The sequence below is a fragment of the Stegastes partitus genome, unplaced genomic scaffold, assembly GCF_000690725.1.
Source record: "Stegastes partitus isolate 25-593 unplaced genomic scaffold, Stegastes_partitus-1.0.2 Scaffold689, whole genome shotgun sequence".
NCBI classification, from domain to species: domain Eukaryota; kingdom Metazoa; phylum Chordata; class Actinopteri; family Pomacentridae; genus Stegastes; species Stegastes partitus.
In genome coordinates this window covers 223,981-239,521 of record NW_007578420.1, presented here as the reverse complement: position 1 = coordinate 239,521, position 15,541 = coordinate 223,981, and the positions used below count along the sequence as shown (strand labels likewise).

Genomic DNA, 15,541 nt, shown 5'->3' with positions numbered 1-15,541 from the left:
TTTTTTTTTTTTTAAATAACGTCCTCTGATTTATATTACAAAACCCCAGTACCATAGCTATTTAGCATGGGCGTATCTTCAAGGTCTCAACAGAAAGCACCAGAGAAAACCAAATGTTGCAGACAAAACTAAAGACGAGAAAGCTGTCTGGTATTTTTTTTCTAAAAGGTCAAGTACAGCACATGACGTATCTATTGTTATTAGACAAACTCCCAAAAGTAACATCTGTGGTGGGAGCTGTGAAGACTGAGCACATGCAAATAGAGCAGGACCCAAACCTACTGAGACACAACAACACAGATGGCTGCTTTTTACCCAGCTGGCATCGAGACATATGGAAACACAGATCATTAGTGAGATAATAAGTGCATGACAATGTTAACAAAGGTAAGTCATTGTTAAATGCTAACACTCAGTGCCAAAAAAAAAAAAAAAAAAAAAGTAAACTTCGAGGTGAACGTTTAGTACGGATCAAAACACTGCTCAAGAATTCAAGCACTGCACTAAATGATATTTGGATATTGACAATGAATAAAGTCAATATGTGTAATGTAAAAAGGATGCTGATGGTGAAAAAACACCTCCAATCAGTGCTGCAGAGTATTTTATAGGAGCAAAATAATGGTGTCACCGTTATCATCATTGCTTAGTTGAAAGAGTTCCGATAAACCAAATGCAACTGCCCAGTACCAAACATTACCAATACATAGTGACCAGCTGGAAAAATCCATCCAAAATCCATCTATACACCACTTAATCCTCACTAGCGTTGCTGGGGAGCTGGAGGCCTTCCCAGCTGACACCCTGGACAGGTCACCAGTCTATCACAGGGCTACACATAGAGACAGACAACCAAGCACACTCACATTCACACCTACAGACAATTTAGAATCACCAGCTAATGTCCGCATGTTTTTTGGACTGTGGGAGGAAGCCGGAGAACCCGGAGAAAGCCCACGCTGCACGGGGAGAACATGCAAACTCCACGCAGAAAGATCCCTAACCGGGGATCTTCTAGCTGAGAGGTGATGGTGCTAACCACCGAGCCACCAGCGCCCCAGCTGGAAAACATAGTGGGGAATTTAACTGCGAAAGAGCCACTTCTGTCAAAGGTCTGTGGAGACCAAAACAGAACCAAAAGGAGGTAACTGCACCACTTAGTACAACATTTTTATACAGCGATAATACAGAATGTTTGGGTTCACAGCTCATTCTGCTACCTCCAACTGGCCAAAGTAAATAAATAAGTAATGCTGCTTTCAAAAAGGATATATAGCTTCAAATAATAGATTATTTTTGAAAATGTATGCATATTATATGATGTCCTACTATGTAGAGTTGCTTGTTTGTTTACTGTCATTGTAGTAACCGTTGGGTTTTAGTCAACACTCATCCAAAGCATTGCTTATATTAACAATATCGACTCCTGAGAGCATAGGTAAGTTTTCTATCAAATCATAGCCTCAGCTCAAAAGTCTGTTTGATGTATGTTCAGAGTTTGATGGTGAAAGACTGTTTTTAGAATCATCTGCTGAAAGTCTCTGAGCTCATCTGACCTTACACCTGGTGTGGAATCAAATCCTGGGCTAATAGCAAACTGACACAAAGCAGATGTTTAAACATGAAGCCTTCATTGCACATACAAGGAGAATGGTCATTTGACAATCCAGGAGAAATCTTGTATCCAGTAGTTAAACTCCAAGTGAAAAACATTAGCCTATTCATGGATACTGGATATGAGGGAAGAGGTGTCGATTTTATTTTAAGGATATCTAACCAGGCAATTTAACTTTTTCTCGAAAAACCAAATCAGATACACCTTATTATTAAAGCAGAATATTTGTATATATCTTTGGCCATGCCCAAAGGGGATGTTTACGCTTTAATTTCCCCACACTTGATAATGAAATTTCATATTCACATAACGTTTCACTGCATACATTAGCTGCTATGTATCTCATCTGCTTCTCAAGTTATTCAGGACATTAAGCCCTATGGCAAAAATAAATAAATACAGTTCTCCAAAAAATACTACAGGAGCTGGTACACATACAGACAGGTAAAAAAAAAATAAAGGGAAGACCGAGACCTTTGATCCCTCCAGTGAGGGGATCAGGTGGCTCTCTTATGCTGTGAGGCACATTTTGCTAGCATGGTTTGGGTTCACGCATTCACTAAGAGGGAACGATCGCTCCAAATCAATCCAAACCTCTCAGTGATCACCTTTATCCTAAGATGAAACATTTCTATCTTGATAGGAGTCGTGTCTTCCAGGATGCACATGCTCCCATCCACGGGGCGCAAGGAGTCACTGAATGGTTCGATGAGTGTGAAAATGATATGAATCATAGACTATAGCCTTCACAGTTACCAGAGCTCAACTCATCTGAACAGATTTTGTGTGAGACATCAAATCACCAAAATAGGGATTATCTTCTGGAAAAATAGTGTTCTTGGAGAATCAATAACAAGGAGCACTGAAGACGTTTGGCAGCATGTGGTGGCCCAATACCTTACACTTTATATTGTTTTTTCCTTTCATTTGTCACCCGTCTAAATATATGTCTAATATGGATAGAGGCTCACACAAATATACACTAATAAATAAACTGCAATGTGTGGCGCTGTAATCAATATGTCTTGTAGGTCATCAAGTTGGGAAAATTGGCTTCAGGCATACAGTTTTTGTTTTGGAGAATGCCAGTAATGGAGTAGAGAGTGGAATCAGCAAAAAAATTGAACACAGCATGAGAGACTAATCACAGCATGACTTGAGTCCACGGGGAGTAACCAGACTCTCTTGGCATCGACTTTTAGAGCGGCAAAACAGAAACCACAAATAAAGTCCTGGGCAGGCAAATATTTTAGAGGAAAAACTAAAGGTTTGGTAGTTGATGAATTCAAGTGTGCATGTGGCATGGGCTAAACTAGCAGACTAGAAAAGGACATGACAAAAACACAGATGGACAAACAGACCAAGACACACACACACACACACACACACACACACGGACACACATTCCAACACTAAACAGAAGTAAACTCACAGTGCAATGAATCAAGCAGCAGCACTGGCAGCCATGGAGTCCCAGTTGGTGAAGCAGAGGAACACCTACTGCTGGAACCTGCAGATGACAGGGAGACAGAAGGCAGGGAAAGACAAGATAAACAGAACGCATGAGGAAAAAGAATAAAGAGGGAGGGTGAAAGAAAGAGAACGAAAAGAAGATGGAGAAAGAGAAGAGGAGAAAGCATTTTGTTATTTTGCCTGAAGCAGACCTCTGCACATCATGGCTTATTTTTAGAGCAAATCATTGTTCTGGTACGCTGCAACCGAAAAGATATTAGATTTACTGCAACACTGATCACCCAGGCAAAGTCATCTAAAAGCCATAGACACTTTATTACACAAATGAATACAACTTGATGCATATGAAAACTCTTGAGCTTCAAGTAGCCTTGAGGTCTTGTTCTTAGGAACAATATTTTTTACTCTCATCCAACAGTAAGACAAATATCAATTACAGTTTTTCTTAAATTAACCTTCCTGGCAAACAGTACGAGATGGCTGGTCCAAAACTTTGCTGTGGGCAGTAAACAAAGCTGATTTATTGGAGTTGTTTCATAAAAGTACGTCTGAAATTGCATATGTTGTACACATGTGGACACACGTGGCTTCTAATGGTGTAAAGAGTGTTTCCAGGGTGAACTACTTTACCAAGATTTGTGGGAAAATTACATTCCAGTGAGCAGCTCTACAGCAGCTGTGTTATTACAAAACTATCAGCTCTAGGGACACATTTAACATCCAAGGAATGCTGTCTTCGTCTTCTGTGCAGAAGTAATTAAAAATATGTATTCAATTATTTTTTAGTAAACTCTGCGTGCTTTGAACTTTAGCTAAATTCTGAATTTGTGACTGTTTTTAGAAGGCACAAGTGTGTCACATTTTACACAGTTAAATACATGCGCAATGCTCAAGTGAGCAGCACGTGAGCATCTTTCCTGTGCTCGTATCCAGTGTGCTGAAAATAAACTGGACAGTAACAGTTCTGCTAATCCAGTTGGTGGATTTAATGCCAACTGTGAAGGGAAGGCATATTTTTTTCTGTCAGTGAATTGAAATTGCTCAGCCCATTTGTGAATTCTATCCCCTTTCTGCTGTAGGATCAGTTCGAGGTGTTCTATTGGACACAAAATAGGTGGCTCCAGGAGTGTTGCTATGCAACCAAGGAAAATTTCAGAAAATAATGCAAAACCATCCCCCCATATTAAGGATTCTATCTTTAAAAAAACACTCTGCATTAATGCTCCCAAGGACGAAGCATCTTGTTGGGGAATAAAAATAACCACAGTCATCTCAGGAGCCTTGGATTTTTTTTTTTTTCCATGAACCCATTTATTTGCTTTAGAATGGAAAAATGATCTGTCAAAATGGGAATAAGGAGAGAAATCCTTGGAAGTTTTGTTGTGATAAAACATTTGGTACTTCAGTCAGCAAATATATAAATAAATGGGGTTTTGCTTCAAAAGTGTACCTTTGTGTTCAAGCTTCCGCCGGTTCATCTCGGTTAGGTTTGGGCTATGATTACTGTTTTCTCACCAACGTAATTGCAGAGATCTCAAGATGTGGCGATATTGCTGCACTGGAGTCTAGTAGGGCAAATAACACCGGCATTGTTTTTGTTTGTTTGTAAACCTTTATCTTATATGAACAGTGAAGGGAGGGGGAATCGGGAAAGGGAGCGGGGGAATCACGTGCAGCAAATGGTTGGGAATCAAACCTGGCTTGAGGTTTCGTTTCCTAACCACTCAGATTGTGGGTCAGCCAAACACCAGCAAATTCTTTGAGCTTAAATTTCAATACGCACACTTTTTTGAAAAGCAGCGGCAAAAACAATAACTGGAACCTTTGCAAACATTCATGAAGAGTGACGACATGGTCCAGATTTATCAAGTACTACAGTTAGGATCCTGAATTAACTGAATCAGTATGCTGATTCCAAACAAATGTTTTACTAGTTAGTTTGATGAGTAAAGCAACAGACAAAATACTGTCATACGAATATTATTAAAATCACACCAAGACCAGTGCAGGGATGGAACTTTCAGTCACGAGACATCTCTACTACTACTACTAATAGGAGCTACTGTCACCATTTGTGGTTCTGGGACCCTATTAATAGCTAATAGCTCACTAGTTATGTCAAGAGTGCATGTAAAGCAGCGAAAGGGCTAACAGGCACGCCCCAGACAGTTTAAAGTTCAGGAAGAGCATTTATAACGCCGAAGAAAGTTTATGCTCTGTTTTTGTATTGGTATTTAAAAACAGCAGAATGGCACTTGCTCTATCCAGTAGCGCCCTCCCACACACTCTGAGAGCTACACACACCCGAGAGCTGCCAACAGACCCATAAACCCACCTCCAGTTGACCTACGAATGTCAGCTGGAGTCACTTGCTAAACGGCCCAGACAATGTAGGACAGAAGCACAACTACTGAATAACTGTTTTGTTTTGTTTTTTTTGTTTAGTTCCTCTGCCAAATGTCAGAATGTTGATACTGGCAGCCTGGCTGTCATAAACAGGATTATCAAACCTTCAGTTTCTGTGTTGGAGCGTTCCTCCACAGAAGCAGCTACATATCAGCAAAACAACATGTTTGTTTTGCACATTTTGTAGATCTCAATCAAAGTGTGTCTGCAGGTGCCATTACACGCATGTCCCTGCCTCTGTCAACCCTGCTGACCACAATCCCTCCCTCGTACCTCATAAACAACAGCTGGTTCCAGGAGTCTATTTGCTACCTGCAAATTCCCTTCCACAGGACTCACAGTTCTAGCATACTATTGGTTTGTCTCCTCTGAGGGGTGCACTTCCAGGGACACTATGAGCATGTGTTGCTGCCTTCACACTATAATAACAGTTTGAGATTTTGGCTAGCACGCTTTGTGGTCCACAGGCTTTTAATTGACTGTCTGAGTGCCTTCTTTCAAAGCATTACTAGGTTGAAAAGAAATGCACTGATTAATGATTACTATGCCTGTGTGTCTAAAAGGTATATTCAATATCTAGTGCATGGAGGGAAATTAAACTTGCAGCTGGTCTTAGATCTCCAACTCCTGCTGTTTGTTTTCTGCAAAGAAGTTGATGAACATCTCTAGTATCACCCATAACAAAAGCATCAATTAATTATTTGTTGAAAGGCCAAAAGATGCTCAATCAACTAGACTCAAACATACTTGGATTGAAACACAATCCTAACTACTGTATATTCCTGGGGAGAAATATTGTATAGGATGGTCATTGCATGGTCCAGCATCAGAATAATTATCCCCGATTTGCATCTTTGTACTTGTTGTAGAAGCTTTTCATCTGACCTGCCAGATCACCTCCACCTCCCTGCGCCAATGACCAGCTCCTGCAAGTGCAATTTGCTGACTCACTCTCATTAACACTGACTGCAGAGAGACTGAGTTAATAGCTTACAGCTGAATCACGCAAAACCCTGCAGGACAACAGCGTGATGACAGGAAATTCAAAAAATAAAAACAAAAAATGTGAATTAAAAGGAGACTGTTCTGGACAAACACTATTTCTTTTAAGTCATTTATACTCAGTTAATACCTACTTGAAGTCAGTACTAAGATATAACGACTGTAAAATCCAACAATTCATCACTCGCATGCTGTCGCGCAAAGCAAACCAAGTAACCATGTGCACTAAGCTGAACAGTGGTCACATATATTTCTTGAAGGATAGTCAATGGAGGTAGCTACACAACATAGATAGATAACTTTATTGTCATTCAAGCACATATGCATAAAAAAAAAAAAAAAAAGAGTACACGAGAACGAAATTTTGTTGCATAATGCTCTCAGCGACAGTTAAAAAAATAAAATCATAAGCCATAAAAGTGCTTTCGACTGCATACAATAAACACGATTATGACGACGATAAACATGATGACGATTGTCAACTTTTTCTGTCTTGCTCAATGTCATTGCAGCAGCGCCATATGACCCAGTGGCCTAGTTTTGTTAAGAAAACGGCCCAAAACAACACTAAACCCGACGTACAAAGCTGCCATTTGTCTCTCCAGGTTTAACAGTTGTTCTCCACTAAATTTAAGGGATTGCAACATAAGCCTGTCTTAAAATGTAAGGCCTATGTTTTGCTTAAATATAGTGTGTTCAATATAGTATAAGTCTGTGGTTAAGTACAAAGACATACAGGAAGCTTTTACACAACAACATGGCACAGCGGAAGACCACAGACAAATCATCGCTTAAAATCCGGTGCTTAGTGGCAGAGTCAACGCCACACAGACACGGAGATTGCGACAGACACTAAACAAACAGGTCAGTATTACTGGAAGCTTCATTAATCTGCACATGCAGTCCATCCTAGTAAGCAGAACGGTTTGTATGGTAGCCTGCATAGTATTTTTATTTTTTTTTTTTTAAACCATTGCTTTCTGTCATTCTGCCCTGTCTTGGCTTTGTCTCTTTAACAACCATCTCCAAACTCTGCACCTACAGTGACAGGCAGGGTGCTCATGGTGTTGAGCGGGGCTTCACAGTGACAACTACCACTGCTGCTCCTCATTTAAGAGACAGGTAACACAAACAAGTGAGGCAGAGTTGAGGGGAAAAAAAAGACAATCATTGGTAGTCAGCATGCAAGAAAAGATAAACAAGCAGATATGCAGAATTTAAGTTTGCACATTCTGTGTGCTGCAAGTTTGTGAGCGAGCAGATTTTACTACAAACAAAAAGAAAAAGAAAAAGAACGTTATTTAGTGTACCAGCAATTATTTGAAGCAGTCAGCAGTTTCTGCATTTGCATGTACACACGTGGACAAAATTGTTGGTACCCCTCGGTTAATGAAAGAAAATTAATAATAAATAAAACTTCAATGAAAATTAAGCAATGAAAATGACACAATGCTTTTGAACCATGGTTCAATAGAATTATTTTAAAAATAAACTTGTTTATTTGTTTATTTAGACGGGACAGTGCGCATTAATGAACGTACAATCTCAGGTTGCAGTAAATACGCCGGATTTAGCACAAAGCTAATTTCCATCCAGTGTCCCACACACACAAAAGAAACATGAAACAGGCCTGGACAAAAATGATTGTACCCCTAGAAAAGACTGAAATAATGTGACCATAGGGACATGTTCAATCAAGGTGTGTCGTCTAATTAGCATCACAGGTGTCTACAAACTTGTAGTCAGTCAGTTGGCCTGTTTGTAGGGTTACAAGTAGTCACTGTGCTGTTTGGTGACATGGTGTGTACCACACTAAACATGGACCAGAGGAAGCGAAGGAGAGAGTTGTCTCAGGAGATTAGGAAGAAAGTTATAGAGCAGCATGTTAAAGGTAAAGGCTATAAGACCATCTCCACGCAGCTTGATGTTCCTGTGACTACAGCTGCACATATTATTCAGAAATGTAAGATCCATGGGACTGTAGCCAACCTCCCTGGACGTGGTTGCAGGAGGAAAATGAATGACAAATTGAAGAGATAGATAATGTGAATGGTAACAAAAGAGCCCAGAACAACCTCTAAAGACATTAAAAGTGAACTCCAAGGTCAAGCTACATCAGTGTCAGATCGCACCATCCATCATTGTTTGAGCCAAAGTGGACTTCATGGGAGACGACCAAGGAGGACACCATTGTTGAAAACAAATCATAAAAAAGCCAGACTGGAATTTGCCAAACTGCATGTTGACAAGCCACAAAGCTTCTGGGAGAATGTCCTATGGACAGACGAGACAAAACTGGAACTTGGCGAGGCACATCAGCTCCATGTTCACAGGTGCAAACATGAAGCATATCAAGAACAGAACACTGTCCCTACTGTGAAACATGGAGGAGGCTCTGTTATGTTGTGGGGCTGCTTTGCTGCATCTGGCTCAGGGTGTCTTGAATCTGTGCAGAGTACAACGAAATCTCAAGACTATCAAGGTATTCTAGAGAGAAATGTGCTGCCCAGTGTCAGAAAGTTTGGTCTCAGTCGCAGGTCATGGGTCTTGCAACAGGATAATGACCCAAAACACAGAGCAGCTAAAAACACCCAAGAATGGCTCAGAGGAAAACACTGGACTATTCTGAAGTGGTCTTCTATGAGTCCTGATCTAAATCCTATTGAACATCTGTGGAAGGAGCTGAAACATGCCCCTGGAGAAGGCACCCTTCAAACCTGAGACAACTGGAGCAGTCTGCTCATGAGGAGTGGGCCAAAATACCTGCTGAGAGGTGCAGAAGTCTCATTAACAGCTACAGAAATCATTTGATTGCAGTGATTGCCTCAAAAGGTTATGCAACAAAATATTAAGTTAAGGGTACCATCATTTTTGTCCAGGCCTGTTTCATGATTTTATTTTTTGAAATAATTCTGTTGAACCACAGTTCAAAAGCAATGCCTGATTTTCATTGGTTAATTTTCATAGAATTTTTATTTATTATTACTTTTGTCAGGTTATTTCTGTGACCGTTGTGGGTTTTTCTTTCATTAACCAAGGGGTACCAACAATTTTGTCCACGTGTGTATAACCCAACATACGGGTGTTTAACTGTTTAAATATTCTTAAACTCTGAGCGTGCCTGCTTCTTTTTAACAGTGTTTGCTGAAAAATAGCAGCAAATCACAGAAATCTCAACGTGTCCTCTTTCAAAAGTTCTCTGGAGAGACTTACTGCTGATAAACATGTGGATTTTATGAATAAAAACTCAGTCTTGGAGAGCACCGAACTGCTGAAGCTGCTCTTCTGAAGATAAATGATTTTCTGTCATCAGCTGATGCGTCGAGCCTTCTAGTCTGGTCTTATTACATAGCTGGGCAGCATTTGATACAGCACAAGATCATACTATACTTCTTGGCCAACAGTCAGTGAGCAGCATTGGCACAGCTCTTGAATGGCTCAAGATTGGACTTTAGTGTGAGTCGCAATGACTGAACGTTTGAAAAATGAAAAATATCTTCCTGTTTTATTGTATGCAGTGTATTTAGGGCACCTTACTTTCACACAGATATTACTAAAAAGCTCTCAAAAGCAGCACTGCGGTTGATCAACCAACAGGCCACCAGTGTTACTTCCCAGAACAAGCAAACAAAGTAAATATGTCCAAGCAGTTCTTTTCTGTGCTAACATAATTTTCTCCAGGGACTCTGATTTCTCATTTTGCTTTTTCAATCTATGCCATCAATGCTGAGGCTGTGCCAGGCACAAATCATGTCTCCGAGTCATCATAATTAATCACAGACACAGAGAAGGATTTGTCACATTATCCATACTTAGAACTGCATTTTGGCAACACCTCTTTATCACATCAAGCCTGTGCGGATTCAGCGAGCTTAGCATTACAAATCTGGTAGCATGTGCTAGAAAACACTAAGGCGGGCATCAGTTAGGGAGGTTACTTGGAAAAATGTATGGCCAAAAAAACAAAACAACAACAACAACAAAAACATGTGCCCTGTATTTGAGTTTAGTTCCCAGATGAGACCCCACCAGCATGGAAAACACTAGCTCCACTAAACTGAAGGCTAATTACAGAACAGCATGTTGCAAAAGAACGAGTACATCATCCATGTTTGTGAATGTTTTTTTTTTTTTACCACACAACGATCACAGTGCTAAAATGCAACAACAGTGTTTTGTGGTAAAACTACATTAGTGTGGGCAGAATGCCACTTAAAAGGAACACCGACTCCACCAGCTATGGCTAAGCTGCAACTTGTAGCGGTTCAAAGTTTTAAAGCAGGCTTGGTGTTTCATCCTAAGGTGAGTAATGTTCTAAAATGACGTGACAGAGCCCTTTTTTCCATTTGCTCTTGAAAAGCATGTGGGAGTCATTAACCATATGTGTACTTTGGTTAATTTTTTAGTTAAAACAAACATTTCTTTGGCAACTGTCTTCATTTGTCTCCAAAGCTGGTAGAAGATGGTTTCCAAATGGTTTGATTCTTAGTCAGTCCATTTTGTCGTAGCATGTCCTCAGTTCTTCCATGTGGGAGAAATGGAAATCAGAACTGCTATGAAGCCGCACCAATCTGCACCTTAGCTTGAAAGTCTGCCTGGATTATTTTTCGAGTGCAGTAAAACATTCGAATAACAGAAGAGGAAAAACATCCAACAAGGTAAAAAGGCAAAGTGATAACATAAGGCCAAGTTCCACTGCTTCGGTTACTGGTCCCTCTCCAATGCCTCTGGATTTTTTGACGTCAGCACTTACAAACAAATTTTTACCAGTGATTTGTCATTGCTCATGCATGTGCTAACATATTATGAAATAAAGTCTATGCATGTCAAAATAAGCACAATAACCAACCGGAGAAAAAAAAAAAAACCTTAGGAAGCTCTTTCCGTGGTTTAATCATGCCACATCTTAAAATCTAATTCGGCTAAACATCAGGCCTCTAATTCACCTCCAAGTGAGCTGAATGATTTCGGGTTGAATCACTCTTGATGCAAACCTGCTGCCTGTTGAAATACATAGAAAGAAATTAAATGTCTATTGACTCACAACTACCTCCCTGCAGTGAGACAGACATGGGCTAAATTGAAAACAAGAAGCTAACACACATCATCAAACAGTCCGTCTCCGGTCAGACATTACAGCATGAACCTCCACGCAGATGTGTGTGTGTTTATTGTGTCTTCCTGCTTAGAGCTGATTAGAAAGAAATGTGCTGGAGGAGGGGTGGGATTATCCAATATACATTCAACAAAAATAGTCACAGATAAACCACTAATCAAACTGTATGAATGTGACTCTGCTCCGAACACTGCTCAGCATGTGCTTTTCTTCTTTACATGTTCACATGTAAGCAAATGAGAAAAAGGTTACCAAATGAGTCATGCCCCTACTTCAGTCTCAGTGTGCTTTTCTCTCTTTCACTTTGCAGGTCCATTATTAGGGTTAGCTAAAATCATACAAGGATCCTTTTATTGTGGCTAGAATTTCTTGGCACACAGCACAGGATTTTGTTCAAAATGCAGAAAGAAGAGTCAGGATGCAAACAACAGTCCTGGTAACCACACAAATCTTCTATTTTTAAGCTGAATAAGCTGCACCAAGACAAATTCAATATTCACAAGGATGAGAATAAGAAGCACAGGCTGCTTCAATATTGTATCAAAGAACTGAACAAAACATTAACCTCAGTTTTTGTAACAGAAAGGTAAAGTTACATCAGATAAAAGTAGTGTGCGAAGAAATAGCACACACACGCGCCTTTTTGAGCAATGAAACACTACCATTGTTGTCCCAAAGTACTGAACTGTGTAACTAAGAAAGCTGCAGCTACTCCAGTGCATAAAGAGCTCTCATTAAAATGTGAGCCAGCTTGTCCAAAGCCACACATCCTGCTTAATTAGAGGGTATCCCATCAGCGCCGAAAGTCCCTTCTCCAAACACTTGACACTCAAGACAGGAGATGGTAATGATGCACAGACTGGCTTGTACCTCCCTCTCCTCTGCTTCTCCTTGACTTGCCTTCATCTAATCTAACCCTTTGCACACCATTTTTTCACTTGGATCTCGTATGTCCTGTGTGATCATCCTGTCCATCTGTGTATCTGAGCCCATCAGCATGCTAGCAAGTCTCAGCCATACTGTGCAGACAGCAACAGTTGTTGAAGCTTTGAAGAAAAGTAAAGAGCGAACATCCACAACAACAAAAACAAATTGTGGCTGACTACTTACAAGGCAGTGATGTGTGTCTGGTCAGTGGATTGAGGGAGAGAGCCACATGGCAAACGTAGTCGAGATGAAGCCAGTGCATGAATGAGAGGTAGAGAGGGAGGGAGGAAGAGCTCGAGAGCTACACGAGGACGGAGGGAGGGAACAAGTGTGAGAGTGGCTCGTGGTGAGGGAGTCAAAACATAACAGAACAGCGACAGAGGAAAGAAGGACAAAAGAATTAAACAAAAGGATGGTGAGAAGCTAAATTAACTTCTCATTTTGCAGAAGACAGGGTGAGAGAAACCGAAAATTCTGAAGAGAAAAACAAGAAGAGGATGACAGCCAGAAGCGAGATGGCCTTCCCCCTCTCTTTAGCAGTAGTAATTCATGTTCAGTCCCCATGTGTGACCAGCTCCTACAACAGTCACGTCATCAAATCCCATTAAGAATGATGTTGTTCTGAGAGGATAAAAAAAAAAAAAGAGAAGGAATGGGAGAATGAGGCTGAGCTGAATCCTCCCAGTAGAGCTAAATTCCCAAAGAGACCTATCAATTTCATGATGCCTCTTAACCTTACATTTTGCAGGCAGGGACAGAGTGCAGCAGCTGTCAGCCTCCCATTGATATGGATTGGAGCACCGGTAAACTCTGGTCTGCTTTGTACAAATTTAATACACGTTTCAGTAGCCAAATGGTTTGTAAAGTGAACAGGTCTAGACAGGGAAAGTGATCTCCCCTCCCTAAACAAGTACGATGAAACACAAAAGGCATGAACCAGTGAAGCAAATCATTAAGCCAGAAGGGCAGGACTTTTTTTTTTATTTTCCCAGTGATTGTAAACAGTGTTTGAATGTGTGTTACCTTCCAGGAAAATGTCTTAACAGGGCTGAGAGATACAAAGACACAAACAACTGTAGAGAAAACTATGCATGATTTACTAGTTTAGATTTCATTAGTTGATGATCAAAGCTCAGATGTTGAGCAACAGCTGTGTCCGAGGCTTCCAAAGATGACTAAAATGTTACGGTGACTAAAAAAATGGTTTTGTAAAGATGATCTAATAAAGACAGATTTTTCTAACTAATGTCCAGTTTTCTGTTGAAGTATGAGTTTTTCACGTTTTATTTTTTTTTTTTTTTTTACAGTGTTACACTCATACTAGATCTGAACACACCTTTTCCACACAGAGATCAAAAGCTTTAAATGACTCAACAGGGCATGCATTTGATTATTCAAAGTCAAAATGAAACTCACTACTCACCTCACAAAGCTGTATCGTAAGCACATTACCCCATTTGACCTTTTTTTTTTCTTCTTTTTTTAGTTTTATTAGAATATAGGCACTGGAAAGTGATTCTAACTTAAATTCAGAAGTTGTAAAGCTATATGACAACTCAGCGTAACTACACAAAACATCCACCAAATTGCAAAACCCAAGTTTTTTTTTGCACCTTCTTGCGAAAAAGAACAGCATCAGAAAAAAGTACAAACCATAAAATACTTTCTAAACACAGCGATGAATCTTTTGGACTTTAAGACAACAAAATCAACATCGGATTAGTTTAACTGTTCAGCAAACTACACACCTAAGTGCCTCTTTTTGAATACGTGTGACATCTATGTCAAAGTAATCAGTAGACTTTACAGCAGCGCTCAAATTTTCAGTACAAATCGTCGACATGTGTGAAACAAATGAGCCTGGCCAAAACAGCCCAATCCAAACAAAACCGTTTCCATGGGCCGAGTTTCCAGCGCTGCCGTCAGTTACTTACTCCTGCAAGACTTACAAGACATTTGTTAAAATAAAGTGGCTGCTATGAGTGACTCTTTTACTACCAAAACAAATCAGAGGCATTCTGGCTGAACGTTTTTCACCGTTTATACGGCTTTTCTAAGATAGAGACAGCTGACGACTACCAGCTTTTTCCAGTGTTTAGTCTCGATGGCGCAGTGGTACTAAATTAGCTTAAAGAGGCCATTTCCTACTGATCGCAAAGGTGCTATGCATGCAGATGTCAGGGCAGTTGGCAGATGATGTGGTGAGGTCTTTGTGGCCCCATCATCTGTGCTGACATCTGGTCCTTATGTCTTCTATACTGAGGGGCCAGGATCCATATTCAGAAAATAATGGACTGGAGGTGGAGCTAGTCCAAGGACCTACAAGGGCATTATTTGTAATGAGAGTCAAGGGCTGGTAGTGTGTTCATTAAATAAGTGCAGCTGTAGTCATTTTCACAAGGCATTACAATCTGATGAGATCTAAGTCATCAATGAACTGTGGGTGTCATGGCACATGCTTTATTATGCCACTCACAAGCTATAAATATTAGAAACGAAACTGAGAATTTACACAGAGCAAAAGGAGGAAACCAAAAAAAATTCTACCATGCCATTTCTTAGACCCTTAGTTTCTAAGGATGATCTCAGGGGGGTGGTGCAAAAGGAAAGCGGAACGGGAAGAAATAGGATAAAGTCAGGAATGGAAGCTAGTAGGATAAAAGTAAAGTACAGGGGGATGGGGTGAAGTCAGGCTAGAGGGTTGCCAGTAATTAGCCATCCTAACGAAAAACAGATAGCTGAGACAAGCAGAAGTTTCCTAGGAGATGGACTAAAATAACACAGAAAGCCTTTGTAGCCTTTGTGGTCACTGACGCTCTTCTATTTCAGAGATGAGATTAAGGATAGCTCCGTGAAAATTATTACTGATCTAATCACACCACGTGACTGCGAGACACAGTGATGATATTGTATTTACTTTACACTGCACTGTGGATGATGGCTTAAAAATATAGGATAATAATTATTGTTAGTGAAAATGTTGCTCAATGGGAAAAATGCAT

General features: G+C 40.2%; 1 protein-coding gene across 1 annotated transcript in view; it reads right to left on the bottom strand.

Moving 5' to 3' along the window:
- The window catches only part of peak1 (pseudopodium-enriched atypical kinase 1), a 112,906-nt gene that overhangs the window by 48,890 nt on the left and 48,475 nt on the right, over positions 1 to 15,541 (bottom strand). Inside the window, exon 3 of the mRNA XM_008290649.1 lies at positions 3,048 to 3,125. The gene's annotated coding sequence lies outside the window, so the exon portion shown is untranslated. The remainder of the gene's footprint in view (positions 1 to 3,047; positions 3,126 to 15,541) is intronic.